Source organism: Ascidia mentula, chromosome 1 (assembly GCF_947561715.1).
Source record: "Ascidia mentula chromosome 1, kaAscMent1.1, whole genome shotgun sequence".
Lineage (NCBI taxonomy): Eukaryota > Metazoa > Chordata > Ascidiacea > Phlebobranchia > Ascidiidae > Ascidia > Ascidia mentula.
This window is the reverse complement of record NC_138566.1, coordinates 20,982,266-20,997,805: the sequence shown is the minus strand read 5'-3', so window position 1 is coordinate 20,997,805 and position 15,540 is coordinate 20,982,266. Positions and strand designations below refer to the sequence as shown.

Below are 15,540 nucleotides of genomic sequence, written 5' to 3'. Positions count from 1 at the left end.
AACACACCTAATTTTATTTTTTCTATATATTTGTTGCTACAATATAATGTCTGCCAACAGTTAACAAAAAAGGCGCATTGTTCTTTAACTAGTCTGTAGGCCTATAAGGTACACCTACGACAAACATATTCATGATATTTTCAGCTTCTACTTAATATTTAAATTGCAAAACTAGCTAAGACAAGAAATCGCCATCCCTTTTTGCTGAGGCGAATGTGAAGTCATTGGAAGGAGGCGCGACAAAGCAGTTTTATTTTAATAAGGAAAGGCGCCTTATTTTAAAAAATACGGAACCGTAACGTTGTTGGAAGGTGTTCAAACACCCAGCAATCTCAAATAAATTTACAAAAATCCTCGTACATTACTAGTTTGCAGAAGTTGGTGCAATGTACATGCAAATTTTACGTAACCACGAGCATAACATTAAACAGGACTGCTGTTGCAATAAAAAATTATTTATGGTAATTTCTTAGGAAAAGAAAATTAAAAGTTGTAGCGACTATTGCGTATTTTGCAAACCGAGACATGCATCTCGCTTTTATACAAGAACTGCCCTTAAGGCCGCATCTCTCAATTAAATCCCAAAAATCGAGTTTCAGAAGTCATTTGTTATTGTGCACCTGGTTACAGTTTCTCTTGTTTGCCAAAAACAATTGCCGGGTCTGATGACTCATGAAGGGGGACTACTATTGCTGAACAGAAAAAAAATTGATTACAGCTGCATTAAGACAGCACATTGGGGGGTTTTGCAAAGGCTAACTGCTAAATTGTCAGTCCTAGGGGGTGTACAAACAGCCCCGGTGGGGCCCCAAGACAATTACAAGACATCCAATTCTTCATGAATTGTGTAGAGGATGGTTGGTGGCTTCCCACCCCAACAATAAAGAAAATACCCGACGCCAATGAGAACAGCTCACCATTAAAGAGGTGTGCAAGAAGGGAAATTCCTAACAATGTGGAGACCCTCTCGCCTCTCGTAAGCCGAATTCTCAAGGTAAACTAACAATGTATGTACGTATTTGTGAAAAGCATTATCCACGTTGTCAACAATTGTTCCTCACACCTCATGTTTGTGGCGTGCTTTAGTCAAGCTTGTTTACAACAAAAAGTAAACAAATTTACAACAAAATTCGAAACCTCAAACATTTTGTCACATAGTGTACTGGAAATAAAAAAAATTGTAAACAAAAGTAAAACCAAAATTAAATCCCAAAGAATGATTGTCAAGGGTGAAAGATTACGTGGAAAATAATGGTGTTTTGCTAATATCGTGAAAGAGTGGAATCTGAGGTGGAACAGGTAACATGTTGAAATGATTTGGCGCGGTAAAATATTAGGAAAGTTATACAAATGACATGTCTTGCGATTCACGTCCACGGAATGTAGATAAGTCAGATAGCTCGCTGAGCGAAGTGGAAAGGGTTTCTAGCTTTCACCTTTTCTAATAGTTTAGTTTTGTGACAGTCCGCCCTTGCATCATGATATTATGACCCATACGAGATTCTCAGTTTCATGAATGCAACCCGATGGGAGTTGAGAGGTGTAAATGTTGTGACAAAATGTGATGCTACGTTTGCAATATCAAAGAAATCTGGTCTGTCATATATATATATAGAGAGAGAGAGAGAGAGAGTGACCTTGCATTACACCACAAATGGTTGTTTAGTAGTAGTAATGTTTTCTTCTCTTCTTGGGGTTAGCTTGCGGAAATTGCTTTACAGTCCGCATTCTGGTTTAATTGATGTTTTTGGCAAAGACTGTCGGACACCGCTTCTGACATTGTTGTATGTTCTGTCAAATGCTGTTAGCACCGCTACTTTATGTCCATTACAAAGTTCCTTGCGTTTTGTCTGTGTTCCATGAGTACCATTCGCATGGCATTGCTGCATAAACAGGTTCAGTGGAAGATAAAGTCGTTGCATGCTAGCTGATTTTCCATAGAATGCTAGATTCCCACAGAATGTCAAAAAATGTATATATGTTGTTTAAGAACCAACAACGTTCAATATCCAATTATCTTGAATTTCTCTAGAACCCTGTGAAACATAGAAGAAAATGTAAATGAAAAGCTGTTTAGTTTACTGATAAGTACTACACTGCAGGTGGAGTAGTATGTCCTACCCTTGACATAGCTGAAGGTTGAGTTGACACTTTCACATTTGCTCGTGTCAAGTCCAGGCCTCATCCTGGAGACATTTGCTGTGGTGAAAAACTTGCTGACTTCTTTTTTCCATCTTAGCTGATCTTCTTGGGTCATCTTCAATCCCATGTGCCTTGCAGAAAACCCATGTTTGCGGTTTTTTTCTTCTGCAAACATAGGAGTGGACCTTGCAGCCTGTGTGATTTCCATGGAAGCAATTAATGGCAGCATTCACAATCGCCTTCATCTTTCTGCTGATGTCCGAATAGTCTGTGTCATATTGCTTGACACAACCAGCGTATTCTGCCATTGGGTGAGTTTGTTTTTCCTCAGCCAGCTTCTTGGTGTGGTGATTCTTCACTTTGGGTTGATGGTCCTTCTCTGGGAAGAGCTGTTTGAAATTGATTTTTCGAACTGCACGATAGAGAGATCTTGCCCTGTGTACAATGCAGTGCCTTTGAACAGGGTCTTGGTTTTGGTGGAGTGATGTAGAAAGCCCATCGAATAGCTTGCTGTTGGTATCAGTGGTAATTTCTCCAACTTGCAAGTTGTGACAGGAAAGAATGGCTCCCAACTCACGCCCGATGTCCCATTCCAAGTTGCCAATTGGCAAATGTTCATCAAAAAGTAATTGCCTTGACTTCATGTAACGTGGGTTCCTGGACTTTCTTGTCATGGTTGAAACAGCCAGAACATCCTTGGCGGGACTGCTATTTTCTGCTGCTATTCCCACAATTTGGCTTGCTGCTTGACCCAGGTGTGCCTTGCCTGTGCCTTGGCGCAAATTGTAGCGACAGTCAGACTGTAGATTGATTGGGTGCTCAACTGGAAGACCACATTGTTCATTTCTTCGGATGCAATCATTGCGCAATGCTTGCCTATTGCTTTCATTCACCAGCTCAAAGTGTACAGAGGCATTTCTGGTCAATTCAACAATTGCCCTGGCACTGGGTGAGGGCAGGTCAAGGTAGCTGAGAAACACTTGCGTAGTTATTACACTGATTCCAGTGGCACGAATTGCTAGACCCAGTTGAGCATTAACAGCACAAGTTTTTCTTTCTGTCCGCTTCAGGTCAGCAGGCCGTTGACCCTTTCATGGCTATTAGCACTTCCAATATTCCCAGAATTGCTGCTTTTTCCTTTGCATCTTAACACATATTGCCATGGCAACACTTCTGCACACATAATTTTGTGCTTGCTTGCCTGCATGTACTGTTATTCAAGGCCAAAAAAGTAATTGAACCTCCTGCAGTTGTAAACACTTTATTTCACTGGCAAGATAATATACAATAAATATATATATATACTAAAATATATATATGTTCGCGCACCACCTTTACTATTTATTGCTTTCTTTTAAGGCTTCATCAACAGGCAGTGTACTCCTTGCAAGTGTTCGGCAAGCACCACAAATGACAGGACGGGTATAAACACATTTGTCATTTTTTGGTTCCCAGCAGGCATGCAATGGTGGGCTGCAACAGACGGCGATTCTACGCTAAAAATATAGAATGGAATGGTGAAACTACACACTAGGCAGAAGCCCAGCGCAGAGTAGCGATTCCACGATGTGGAATGAATTCGGGCCACAGAAACCAAAGATTTATAGACAATCAAAACAGTGTAAGAATGCCGCCGCGTGAGCTACGATACTGTCATTATGTGATTACGATCAATTCTCCTTGGGCAGTTCCGAGAACTGTGGTATTTATCTGGGCGGTACAAAACTGCAAGTCACTCTGCATTACCTAATGGAAAATTACGTAAATGTGAACACTACGTCACAGCATAAACGTTACACATGGTAGCTACCATGCCCACTGCAAGTGCCGTGGATCCGGCACCGTCGTCGAGACATATTTATGCGCCTCGGTTCAAGACTTAGATGTCCTGGTTTGACGCACAAGCTTTTGTGGCAGCGGTGGCTCACGTCAAGGAACTTTGGCAAAGGTTTCAGAGTTCCCTCAACAAAAATCATGTAAGCTAGACGGTGCACGCCAAACTTTTTTCCTGCAAATTGTATTTCCCCATATCCAGCACCTGTTTTGCCCCCTTCCATGACTTACAACTTCCATGTGTTTTGGTGCGGTTTAAAATCTTTGATTTTGCTAACTTAATTTTATCATTCATTTTTTACTTAATTATAACTTACAACATACACTGAAACGTATTTTAGGAAAACACACCTAATTTTATTTTTTCTATATATTTGTTGCTACAATATAATGTCTGCCAACAGTTAACAAAAAAGGCGCATTGTTCTTTAACTAGTCTGTAGGCCTATAAGGTACACCTACGACAAACATATTCATGATATTTTCAGCTTCTACTTAATATTTAAATTGCAAAACTAGCTAAGACAAGAAATCGCCATCCCTTTTTGCTGAGGCGAATGTGAAGTCATTGGAAGGAGGCGCGACAAAGCAGTTTTATTTTAATAAGGAAAGGCGCCTTATTTTAAAAAATACGGAACCGTAACGTTGTTGGAAGGTGTTCAAACACCCAGCAATCTCAAATAAATTTACAAAAATCCTCGTACATTACTAGTTTGCAGAAGTTGGTGCAATGTACATGCAAATTTTACGTAACCACGAGCATAACATTAAACAGGACTGCTGTTGCAATAAAAAATTATTTATGGTAATTTCTTAGGAAAAGAAAATTAAAAGTTGTAGCGACTATTGCGTATTTTGCAAACCGAGACATGCATCTCGCTTTTATACAAGAACTGCCCTTAAGGCCGCATCTCTCAATTAAATCCCAAAAATCGAGTTTCAGAAGTCATTTGTTATTGTGCACCTGGTTACAGTTTCTCTTGTTTGCCAAAAACAATTGCCGGGTCTGATGACTCATGAAGGGGGACTACTATTGCTGAACAGAAAAAAAATTGATTACAGCTGCATTAAGACAGCACATTGGGGGGTTTTGCAAAGGCTAACTGCTAAATTGTCAGTCCTAGGGGGTGTACAAACAGCCCCGGTGGGGCCCCAAGACAATTACAAGACATCCAATTCTTCATGAATTGTGTAGAGGATGGTTGGTGGCTTCCCACCCCAACAATAAAGAAAATACCCGACGCCAATGAGAACAGCTCACCATTAAAGAGGTGTGCAAGAAGGGAAATTCCTAACAATGTGGAGACCCTCTCGCCTCTCGTAAGCCGAATTCTCAAGGTAAACTAACAATGTATGTACGTATTTGTGAAAAGCATTATCCACGTTGTCAACAATTGTTCCTCACACCTCATGTTTGTGGCGTGCTTTAGTCAAGCTTGTTTACAACAAAAAGTAAACAAATTTACAACAAAATTCGAAACCTCAAACATTTTGTCACATAGTGTACTGGAAATAAAAAAAATTGTAAACAAAAGTAAAACCAAAATTAAATCCCAAAGAATGATTGTCAAGGGTGAAAGATTACGTGGAAAATAATGGTGTTTTGCTAATATCGTGAAAGAGTGGAATCTGAGGTGGAACAGGTAACATGTTGAAATGATTTGGCGCGGTAAAATATTAGGAAAGTTATACAAATGACATGTCTTGCGATTCACGTCCACGGAATGTAGATAAGTCAGATAGCTCGCTGAGCGAAGTGGAAAGGGTTTCTAGCTTTCACCTTTTCTAATAGTTTAGTTTTGTGACAGTCCGCCCTTGCATCATGATATTATGACCCATACGAGATTCTCAGTTTCATGAATGCAACCCGATGGGAGTTGAGAGGTGTAAATGTTGTGACAAAATGTGATGCTACGTTTGCAATATCAAAGAAATCTGGTCTGTCATATATATATATAGAGAGAGAGAGAGAGAGAGTGACCTTGCATTACACCACAAATGGTTGTTTAGTAGTAGTAATGTTTTCTTCTCTTCTTGGGGTTAGCTTGCGGAAATTGCTTTACAGTCCGCATTCTGGTTTAATTGATGTTTTTGGCAAAGACTGTCGGACACCGCTTCTGACATTGTTGTATGTTCTGTCAAATGCTGTTAGCACCGCTACTTTATGTCCATTACAAAGTTCCTTGCGTTTTGTCTGTGTTCCATGAGTACCATTCGCATGGCATTGCTGCATAAACAGGTTCAGTGGAAGATAAAGTCGTTGCATGCTAGCTGATTTTCCATAGAATGCTAGATTCCCACAGAATGTCAAAAAATGTATATATGTTGTTTAAGAACCAACAACGTTCAATATCCAATTATCTTGAATTTCTCTAGAACCCTGTGAAACATAGAAGAAAATGTAAATGAAAAGCTGTTTAGTTTACTGATAAGTACTACACTGCAGGTGGAGTAGTATGTCCTACCCTTGACATAGCTGAAGGTTGAGTTGACACTTTCACATTTGCTCGTGTCAAGTCCAGGCCTCATCCTGGAGACATTTGCTGTGGTGAAAAACTTGCTGACTTCTTTTTTCCATCTTAGCTGATCTTCTTGGGTCATCTTCAATCCCATGTGCCTTGCAGAAAACCCATGTTTGCGGTTTTTTTCTTCTGCAAACATAGGAGTGGACCTTGCAGCCTGTGTGATTTCCATGGAAGCAATTAATGGCAGCATTCACAATCGCCTTCATCTTTCTGCTGATGTCCGAATAGTCTGTGTCATATTGCTTGACACAACCAGCGTATTCTGCCATTGGGTGAGTTTGTTTTTCCTCAGCCAGCTTCTTGGTGTGGTGATTCTTCACTTTGGGTTGATGGTCCTTCTCTGGGAAGAGCTGTTTGAAATTGATTTTTCGAACTGCACGATAGAGAGATCTTGCCCTGTGTACAATGCAGTGCCTTTGAACAGGGTCTTGGTTTTGGTGGAGTGATGTAGAAAGCCCATCGAATAGCTTGCTGTTGGTATCAGTGGTAATTTCTCCAACTTGCAAGTTGTGACAGGAAAGAATGGCTCCCAACTCACGCCCGATGTCCCATTCCAAGTTGCCAATTGGCAAATGTTCATCAAAAAGTAATTGCCTTGACTTCATGTAACGTGGGTTCCTGGACTTTCTTGTCATGGTTGAAACAGCCAGAACATCCTTGGCGGGACTGCTATTTTCTGCTGCTATTCCCACAATTTGGCTTGCTGCTTGACCCAGGTGTGCCTTGCCTGTGCCTTGGCGCAAATTGTAGCGACAGTCAGACTGTAGATTGATTGGGTGCTCAACTGGAAGACCACATTGTTCATTTCTTCGGATGCAATCATTGCGCAATGCTTGCCTATTGCTTTCATTCACCAGCTCAAAGTGTACAGAGGCATTTCTGGTCAATTCAACAATTGCGCTGGCACTGGGTGAGGGCAGGTCAAGGTAGCTGAGAAACACTTGCGTAGTTATTACACTGATTCCAGTGGCACGAATTGCTAGACCCAGTTGAGCATTAACAGCACAAGTTTTTCTTTCTGTCCGCTTCAGGTCAGCAGGCCGTTGACCCTTTCATGGCTATTAGCACTTCCAATATTCCCAGAATTGCTGCTTTTTCCTTTGCATCTTAACACATATTGCCATGGCAACACTTCTGCACACATAATTTTGTGCTTGCTTGCCTGCATGTACTGTTATTCAAGGCCAAAAAAGTAATTGAACCTCCTGCAGTTGTAAACACTTTATTTCACTGGCAAGATAATATACAATAAATATATATATATACTAAAATATATATATGTTCGCGCACCACCTTTACTATTTATTGCTTTCTTTTAAGGCTTCATCAACAGGCAGTGTACTCCTTGCAAGTGTTCGGCAAGCACCACAAATGACAGGACGGGTATAAACACATTTGTCATTTTTTGGTTCCCAGCAGGCATGCAATGGTGGGCTGCAACAGACGGCGATTCTACGCTAAAAATATAGAATGGAATGGTGAAACTACACACTAGGCAGAAGCCCAGCGCAGAGTAGCGATTCCACGATGTGGAATGAATTCGGGCCACAGAAACCAAAGATTTATAGACAATCAAAACAGTGTAAGAATGCCGCCGCGTGAGCTACGATACTGTCATTATGTGATTACGATCAATTCTCCTTGGGCAGTTCCGAGAACTGTGGTATTTATCTGGGCGGTACAAAACTGCAAGTCACTCTGCATTACCTAATGGAAAATTACGTAAATGTGAACACTACGTCACAGCATAAACGTTACACATGGTAGCTACCATGCCCACTGCAAGTGCCGTGGATCCGGCACCGTCGTCGAGACATATTTATGCGCCTCGGTTCAAGACTTAGATGTCCTGGTTTGACGCACAAGCTTTTGTGGCAGCGGTGGCTCACGTCAAGGAACTTTGGCAAAGGTTTCAGAGTTCCCTCAACAAAAATCATGTAAGCTAGACGGTGCACGCCAAACTTTTTTCCTGCAAATTGTATTTCCCCATATCCAGCACCTGTTTTGCCCCCTTCCATGACTTACAACTTCCATGTGTTTTGGTGCGGTTTAAAATCTTTGATTTTGCTAACTTAATTTTATCATTCATTTTTTACTTAATTATAACTTACAACATACACTGAAACGTATTTTAGGAAAACACACCTAATTTTATTTTTTCTATATATTTGTTGCTACAATATAATGTCTGCCAACAGTTAACAAAAAAGGCGCATTGTTCTTTAACTAGTCTGTAGGCCTATAAGGTACACCTACGACAAACATATTCATGATATTTTCAGCTTCTACTTAATATTTAAATTGCAAAACTAGCTAAGACAAGAAATCGCCATCCCTTTTTGCTGAGGCGAATGTGAAGTCATTGGAAGGAGGCGCGACAAAGCAGTTTTATTTTAATAAGGAAAGGCGCCTTATTTTAAAAAATACGGAACCGTAACGTTGTTGGAAGGTGTTCAAACACCCAGCAATCTCAAATAAATTTACAAAAATCCTCGTACATTACTAGTTTGCAGAAGTTGGTGCAATGTACATGCAAATTTTACGTAACCACGAGCATAACATTAAACAGGACTGCTGTTGCAATAAAAAATTATTTATGGTAATTTCTTAGGAAAAGAAAATTAAAAGTTGTAGCGACTATTGCGTATTTTGCAAACCGAGACATGCATCTCGCTTTTATACAAGAACTGCCCTTAAGGCCGCATCTCTCAATTAAATCCCAAAAATCGAGTTTCAGAAGTCATTTGTTATTGTGCACCTGGTTACAGTTTCTCTTGTTTGCCAAAAACAATTGCCGGGTCTGATGACTCATGAAGGGGGACTACTATTGCTGAACAGAAAAAAAATTGATTACAGCTGCATTAAGACAGCACATTGGGGGGTTTTGCAAAGGCTAACTGCTAAATTGTCAGTCCTAGGGGGTGTACAAACAGCCCCGGTGGGGCCCCAAGACAATTACAAGACATCCAATTCTTCATGAATTGTGTAGAGGATGGTTGGTGGCTTCCCACCCCAACAATAAAGAAAATACCCGACGCCAATGAGAACAGCTCACCATTAAAGAGGTGTGCAAGAAGGGAAATTCCTAACAATGTGGAGACCCTCTCGCCTCTCGTAAGCCGAATTCTCAAGGTAAACTAACAATGTATGTACGTATTTGTGAAAAGCATTATCCACGTTGTCAACAATTGTTCCTCACACCTCATGTTTGTGGCGTGCTTTAGTCAAGCTTGTTTACAACAAAAAGTAAACAAATTTACAACAAAATTCGAAACCTCAAACATTTTGTCACATAGTGTACTGGAAATAAAAAAAATTGTAAACAAAAGTAAAACCAAAATTAAATCCCAAAGAATGATTGTCAAGGGTGAAAGATTACGTGGAAAATAATGGTGTTTTGCTAATATCGTGAAAGAGTGGAATCTGAGGTGGAACAGGTAACATGTTGAAATGATTTGGCGCGGTAAAATATTAGGAAAGTTATACAAATGACATGTCTTGCGATTCACGTCCACGGAATGTAGATAAGTCAGATAGCTCGCTGAGCGAAGTGGAAAGGGTTTCTAGCTTTCACCTTTTCTAATAGTTTAGTTTTGTGACAGTCCGCCCTTGCATCATGATATTATGACCCATACGAGATTCTCAGTTTCATGAATGCAACCCGATGGGAGTTGAGAGGTGTAAATGTTGTGACAAAATGTGATGCTACGTTTGCAATATCAAAGAAATCTGGTCTGTCATATATATATATAGAGAGAGAGAGAGAGAGAGTGACCTTGCATTACACCACAAATGGTTGTTTAGTAGTAGTAATGTTTTCTTCTCTTCTTGGGGTTAGCTTGCGGAAATTGCTTTACAGTCCGCATTCTGGTTTAATTGATGTTTTTGGCAAAGACTGTCGGACACCGCTTCTGACATTGTTGTATGTTCTGTCAAATGCTGTTAGCACCGCTACTTTATGTCCATTACAAAGTTCCTTGCGTTTTGTCTGTGTTCCATGAGTACCATTCGCATGGCATTGCTGCATAAACAGGTTCAGTGGAAGATAAAGTCGTTGCATGCTAGCTGATTTTCCATAGAATGCTAGATTCCCACAGAATGTCAAAAAATGTATATATGTTGTTTAAGAACCAACAACGTTCAATATCCAATTATCTTGAATTTCTCTAGAACCCTGTGAAACATAGAAGAAAATGTAAATGAAAAGCTGTTTAGTTTACTGATAAGTACTACACTGCAGGTGGAGTAGTATGTCCTACCCTTGACATAGCTGAAGGTTGAGTTGACACTTTCACATTTGCTCGTGTCAAGTCCAGGCCTCATCCTGGAGACATTTGCTGTGGTGAAAAACTTGCTGACTTCTTTTTTCCATCTTAGCTGATCTTCTTGGGTCATCTTCAATCCCATGTGCCTTGCAGAAAACCCATGTTTGCGGTTTTTTTCTTCTGCAAACATAGGAGTGGACCTTGCAGCCTGTGTGATTTCCATGGAAGCAATTAATGGCAGCATTCACAATCGCCTTCATCTTTCTGCTGATGTCCGAATAGTCTGTGTCATATTGCTTGACACAACCAGCGTATTCTGCCATTGGGTGAGTTTGTTTTTCCTCAGCCAGCTTCTTGGTGTGGTGATTCTTCACTTTGGGTTGATGGTCCTTCTCTGGGAAGAGCTGTTTGAAATTGATTTTTCGAACTGCACGATAGAGAGATCTTGCCCTGTGTACAATGCAGTGCCTTTGAACAGGGTCTTGGTTTTGGTGGAGTGATGTAGAAAGCCCATCGAATAGCTTGCTGTTGGTATCAGTGGTAATTTCTCCAACTTGCAAGTTGTGACAGGAAAGAATGGCTCCCAACTCACGCCCGATGTCCCATTCCAAGTTGCCAATTGGCAAATGTTCATCAAAAAGTAATTGCCTTGACTTCATGTAACGTGGGTTCCTGGACTTTCTTGTCATGGTTGAAACAGCCAGAACATCCTTGGCGGGACTGCTATTTTCTGCTGCTATTCCCACAATTTGGCTTGCTGCTTGACCCAGGTGTGCCTTGCCTGTGCCTTGGCGCAAATTGTAGCGACAGTCAGACTGTAGATTGATTGGGTGCTCAACTGGAAGACCACATTGTTCATTTCTTCGGATGCAATCATTGCGCAATGCTTGCCTATTGCTTTCATTCACCAGCTCAAAGTGTACAGAGGCATTTCTGGTCAATTCAACAATTGCGCTGGCACTGGGTGAGGGCAGGTCAAGGTAGCTGAGAAACACTTGCGTAGTTATTACACTGATTCCAGTGGCACGAATTGCTAGACCCAGTTGAGCATTAACAGCACAAGTTTTTCTTTCTGTCCGCTTCAGGTCAGCAGGCCGTTGACCCTTTCATGGCTATTAGCACTTCCAATATTCCCAGAATTGCTGCTTTTTCCTTTGCATCTTAACACATATTGCCATGGCAACACTTCTGCACACATAATTTTGTGCTTGCTTGCCTGCATGTACTGTTATTCAAGGCCAAAAAAGTAATTGAACCTCCTGCAGTTGTAAACACTTTATTTCACTGGCAAGATAATATACAATAAATATATATATATACTAAAATATATATATGTTCGCGCACCACCTTTACTATTTATTGCTTTCTTTTAAGGCTTCATCAACAGGCAGTGTACTCCTTGCAAGTGTTCGGCAAGCACCACAAATGACAGGACGGGTATAAACACATTTGTCATTTTTTGGTTCCCAGCAGGCATGCAATGGTGGGCTGCAACAGACGGCGATTCTACGCTAAAAATATAGAATGGAATGGTGAAACTACACTAGGCAGAAGCCCAGCGCAGAGTAGCGATTCCACGATGTGGAATGAATTCGGGCCACAGAAACCAAAGATTTATAGACAATCAAAACAGTGTAAGAATGCCGCCGCGTGAGCTACGATACTGTCATTATGTGATTACGATCAATTCTCCTTGGGCAGTTCCGAGAACTGTGGTATTTATCTGGGCGGTACAAAACTGCAAGTCACTCTGCATTACCTAATGGAAAATTACGTAAATGTGAACACTACGTCACAGCATAAACGTTACACATGGTAGCTACCATGCCCACTGCAAGTGCCGTGGATCCGGCACCGTCGTCGAGACATATTTATGCGCCTCGGTTCAAGACTTAGATGTCCTGGTTTGACGCACAAGCTTTTGTGGCAGCGGTGGCTCACGTCAAGGAACTTTGGCAAAGGTTTCAGAGTTCCCTCAACAAAAATCATGTAAGCTAGACGGTGCACGCCAAACTTTTTTCCTGCAAATTGTATTTCCCCATATCCAGCACCTGTTTTGCCCCCTTCCATGACTTACAACTTCCATGTGTTTTGGTGCGGTTTAAAATCTTTGATTTTGCTAACTTAATTTTATCATTCATTTTTTACTTAATTATAACTTACAACATACACTGAAACGTATTTTAGGAAAACACACCTAATTTTATTTTTTCTATATATTTGTTGCTACAATATAATGTCTGCCAACAGTTAACAAAAAAGGCGCATTGTTCTTTAACTAGTCTGTAGGCCTATAAGGTACACCTACGACAAACATATTCATGATATTTTCAGCTTCTACTTAATATTTAAATTGCAAAACTAGCTAAGACAAGAAATCGCCATCCCTTTTTGCTGAGGCGAATGTGAAGTCATTGGAAGGAGGCGCGACAAAGCAGTTTTATTTTAATAAGGAAAGGCGCCTTATTTTAAAAAATACGGAACCGTAACGTTGTTGGAAGGTGTTCAAACACCCAGCAATCTCAAATAAATTTACAAAAATCCTCGTACATTACTAGTTTGCAGAAGTTGGTGCAATGTACATGCAAATTTTACGTAACCACGAGCATAACATTAAACAGGACTGCTGTTGCAATAAAAAATTATTTATGGTAATTTCTTAGGAAAAGAAAATTAAAAGTTGTAGCGACTATTGCGTATTTTGCAAACCGAGACATGCATCTCGCTTTTATACAAGAACTGCCCTTAAGGCCGCATCTCTCAATTAAATCCCAAAAATCGAGTTTCAGAAGTCATTTGTTATTGTGCACCTGGTTACAGTTTCTCTTGTTTGCCAAAAACAATTGCCGGGTCTGATGACTCATGAAGGGGGACTACTATTGCTGAACAGAAAAAAAATTGATTACAGCTGCATTAAGACAGCACATTGGGGGGTTTTGCAAAGGCTAACTGCTAAATTGTCAGTCCTAGGGGGTGTACAAACAGCCCCGGTGGGGCCCCAAGACAATTACAAGACATCCAATTCTTCATGAATTGTGTAGAGGATGGTTGGTGGCTTCCCACCCCAACAATAAAGAAAATACCCGACGCCAATGAGAACAGCTCACCATTAAAGAGGTGTGCAAGAAGGGAAATTCCTAACAATGTGGAGACCCTCTCGCCTCTCGTAAGCCGAATTCTCAAGGTAAACTAACAATGTATGTACGTATTTGTGAAAAGCATTATCCACGTTGTCAACAATTGTTCCTCACACCTCATGTTTGTGGCGTGCTTTAGTCAAGCTTGTTTACAACAAAAAGTAAACAAATTTACAACAAAATTCGAAACCTCAAACATTTTGTCACATAGTGTACTGGAAATAAAAAAAATTGTAAACAAAAGTAAAACCAAAATTAAATCCCAAAGAATGATTGTCAAGGGTGAAAGATTACGTGGAAAATAATGGTGTTTTGCTAATATCGCCTGGTGGTGCCCTTCCGTCAATTCCTTTAAGTTTCAGCTTTGCAACCATACTTCCCCCGGAACCCAAAGACTTTGGTTTCCCGCAAGCTGCCGGGGAGGTCGTCAAACTAACGCCCCCCGATCGCTGGTTGGCATCGTTTATAGTCAGAACTAGGACGGTATCTGATCGTCTTCGAACCTCTGACTTTCGCTCTTGATTAAAGAAAACATTCTTGGCAAATGCTTTCGCAGTCGTTCGTCTTGCGCCGATCCAAGAATTTCACCTCTAACGGCACAGTACGAATGCCCCCGTCCGTCCCTCTTAATCATTACCTCGCGCTCCGAAAACCAACAAAATAGAACCGAGGTCCTATTCCATTATTCCATGCACCATTATTCAGGCGAGCCGCCTGCTTTGAACACTCTAATTTTTTCAAAGTAAACGTCCCGGCCGCCGCCGACACTCAGTCAAGGGCACCGGCGGAGCGCCGGGGGAGAGGGCCAGGTGCGGCCAGTGCACGCCTTGCGACGGACCGGCCGCCTGCGCCCAACGTCCAACTACGAGCTTTTTAACCGCAACAACTTCAATATACACTTTTGGAGCTGGAATTACCGCGGCTGCTGGCACCAGACTTGCCCTCCAATGGATACTCGTTAAAGGTTTTAAAGTGTGCTCATTCCAATTACAGGGCCTCGTTTAGAGTCCTGTATTGTTATTTTTCGTCACTACCTCCCCGCGTCGGGAATGGGTAATTTGCGCGCCTGCTGCCTTCCTTGGATGTGGTAGCCGTTTCTCAGGCTCCCTCTCCGGAATCGAACCCTGATTCCCCGTCACCCGTAAGAACCTCGGTAGGCCGATACCCTACCGACGAAAGTTGATAGGGCAGACACTTGAATGATCCGTCGCCGGTGCGAGACCGTGCGATCCGCTGAGTTATCCAGAGTCACCAACACGTGTCGGGCGCGACGCGAGGCCGGCCCGGTCGGTTTTTGGACTGATAAATGCACGCCCGCCGCGAGGCAGGCGCCTGCCGCATGTATTAGCTCTAGATTTTGTACAGGTATCCACGTACGATGTACGATCAAATGAACCATAACTGATTTAATGAGCCATTCGCAGTTTCACTGTACGAGAGCGCGTACTTAGACTTGCATGGCTTAATCTTTGAGACAAGCATATGACTACTGGCAGGATCAACCAGGTAGCTACGAGAGCTGGGCTGGGCGGCACGAGGCCGCCGCCTTTTCACGCACCGGGTCCGACGCCCGCGAGGACGCGACCCACCGACCGACACTCTTTGCTTGGTTCGCCGCGCGAACTCGGAAAACCGTCA

The 15,540-nt window shown here is 41.7% G+C and overlaps 1 pseudogene; it reads right to left on the bottom strand.

Moving 5' to 3' along the window:
- Positions 1–14,169: 14,169 nt before the first annotated feature.
- Positions 14,170–15,411, bottom strand: LOC145887900 (small subunit ribosomal RNA; annotated as a pseudogene).
- Between the last annotated feature and the right edge of the window lie 129 nt (positions 15,412–15,540).